Source organism: Rattus rattus, chromosome X, assembly GCF_011064425.1.
Source record: "Rattus rattus isolate New Zealand chromosome X, Rrattus_CSIRO_v1, whole genome shotgun sequence".
In the NCBI taxonomy this organism is placed as follows: Eukaryota; Metazoa; Chordata; class Mammalia; order Rodentia; family Muridae; genus Rattus; species Rattus rattus.
In genome coordinates, this window is record NC_046172.1 from 96,002,321 (window position 1) to 96,005,095 (window position 2,775).

The 2,775-nt window shown below is 38.6% G+C and overlaps 1 non-coding gene across 1 annotated transcript; it reads right to left on the reverse strand.

Annotated features, from left to right (window-relative positions):
• Positions 1–2,267: 2,267 nt before the first annotated feature.
• Positions 2,268–2,371, reverse strand: LOC116889422. Its single transcript, XR_004386387.1, has one exon. It is a non-coding gene; the product is annotated as a U6 spliceosomal RNA (small nuclear RNA).
• Between the last annotated feature and the right edge of the window lie 404 nt (positions 2,372–2,775).

Sequence of the window (2,775 nt, forward strand, 5' to 3'; positions counted from 1 at the left end):
AAAAAAGAATAATAATAAAATTTAAAAGCCTGAACTCATTGTGAGACAAAAATATCTCCAAAGAAGTGACTGACTTTTACCAAGCAAGTGAAAGATCTGTGTGACAAGAATTTCAAGTCTCTGAAGAAAGAAATTGAAGAAGATCTCAGAAGATGGAAAGATTTCCTATGCTCATGTATTGGCAGGATTAATATAGTAAAAATGGCCACTTTACCAAAAGCGATTGGCAGATTCAATGCAATGCCCATCAAAATTCCAACCCAATTCTTATAGAGTTAGACAGAATAATTTGCAAATTCATCTGGAATAACAAAAAAACCAAGAATAGCTAATACTATCCCCAAATAAAAAGGACTTCTGGGGGGAATCATTATGCCCGAACTCAAGCAGTATTACAGAGCAGTAGTGATAAAAACTGCATGGTATTGGTACAGAGACAGACAGATAGACCAATGGAACAGAATTGAAGACCCAGAAATGAACCCACACACCTATGGGCACCTGATTTTTGACAAAGGAGCCAAAACCATCAAATGGAAAGAGATAGCATTTTCAGCAAATGGTGCTGGTTCAACTGGAGGTCAACATGTAGAAGAATGCAGATCGATCCATGCTTATCACCCTGTACAAAGCTTAAGTCCAAGTGGATCAAGGACCTGCACATCAAACCAGATACACTCAAACTAATAGAAAAAAAAAAAAGGGGGAAGAACCTCGAACACATGGGCACTGGGAAAATTTTCCTGAACAAAAACACCAATGGCTATGCTCTAAGATCAAGAATCGACAAATGGGTTCTCATAAAAGTCCAAAGCTTCTATATGGCAAAGGACACTGTGGTTAGGACAACAGCAACCAACAGATTGGGAAAAGATCTTTACCAATCCTACAACAGATAGAGGCCTTATATCCAAAATATACAAAGAACTCAAGAAGTTAGACTGCAGGGAGAGAAATAACCCTATTAAAAATTGGGAATCAAAGCTAAACAAGGAATTCACAGCCGAGGAATACTGAATGGCTGAGAAATACCTAAAGAAATGTTCAACATCTTTAGTCATAAGGGAAATGCAAATCAAAACAACCCTGAGATTCTACCTCACACCAGTCAGAAGGGCTAATGTCAAAAACTCTGGTGACAGCAGATGCTGGCGAAGATGTGGAGAAAGAGGAACACTCCTCCATTGTTGGTGGGATTTCAGACTGGTACAACCACACTGGAAATCAGTCTGGAGGTTCCTCAGAAAATTGGACATTGCACTACCTGAGGACACAGCTATCCCTCTCTTGGGCATAACCCCAAAAGATGCTCCAACATATGACAAAGATACATGCTCCACTATGTTCATATCAGCCTTATTTATAATAGCCAGAAGCTGGAAAGAACCCAGATGCCCTTCAACAGCGGAATGGATATATAAAATGTGGTGCATCTACACAATGGAATATTACTCAGCTATCAAAAACAATGACTTTACGAAATTCATACGCAAATCCATGGAACTGGAAAATGTCATCCTGAGTGAGGTAACCCAATCACAGAAAAACACACATGGTATGCACTCATTGATAAGTGGTTATTAGCCCAAATGCTTGAATTACCCTAGATGCACAGAACACATGAAACTTTATTTGAGTTAATTTTATACCCAGCCACTTTACTGAAGGTGTTTATCAGGTTTAGTAGTTCTCTGGTGGAACTTTTGGGATCACTTAAATATACAATCATATCATCTGCAAATAGTGATATTTTGAATTCTTCCTTTCCAATCTGTAACCCTTTGATCTCCTTTTGTTGTCTGATTGCTCTGGCTAGGACTTCAAGAACTATATTGAATAAGTAGGGAGAGAGTGGGCAGCCTTGTCTAGTCCCTGATTTTAGTGGGATTGCTTCAAGTTTCTCTCCATTTAGTTTAATATTAGCTACTGGTTTGCCATATATGGCTTTTACTATGTTTAGGTATGGGCCTTGAATTCCTATTCTTTCCAGGACTTTTATCATGAAGGGGTGTTGAATTTTGTCAAATGATTTCTCAGCATCTAATGAAGTGATCATGTAGTTTTTATCTTTCAGTTTGTTTATATAGTGGGTTATGTTGATGGTTTTCCGTATATTAAACCATCCCTGCATCCCTGGAATGAAGCCTACATAGTCATGATGGATGATCGTTTTGATGTACTCTAGGAGTCAGTTTGCAAGAATTTTATTGATTATCCTTTGCATCGATATTCATAAGGGAAATTGGTATGAAGTTCTCTTTCTTTGTAAAAATATGGAACACTTTACGAACTTGTGTGTCATCCTTGCACAGTGGCCATGCTAATCTATGTATCATTCCAATTTTAGTATGTGTGCTACCAAAGCAAGCACCTGGATAAACTCTTTTTTTTATGAATAAAATTTTAATTTGGCATATTTTAAGCTTGGTAAAGCCAAAAGTCTCTCTCTCTCTCTCTCTCTCTCTCTCTCTCTCTCTCTCTCTCTCTCTCTCTCTTTTTTTTTTTTCTTTTTTTCTGGGCGGGGGACCGAACCCCGGGCCTTGGTCTTGTCTGGCAAGCCTCCTTCCACTGGGCCAAATCCCCAACCCCTGGATAAACTCTTAATGGAGGAAAGAAAAGCATTTTTTTTAAATCATAGACTCCATTCTTTGAATGACATTGCCCCCTACAAAGAGGTAACTTAGGACTTGTCCTGTATGTAATTGAAGATCTGGAGATCCAGTTTCAAAACTGTTCATCAGGAAGATCTATGTCCAGGCTGGAGTGCTAGACTCC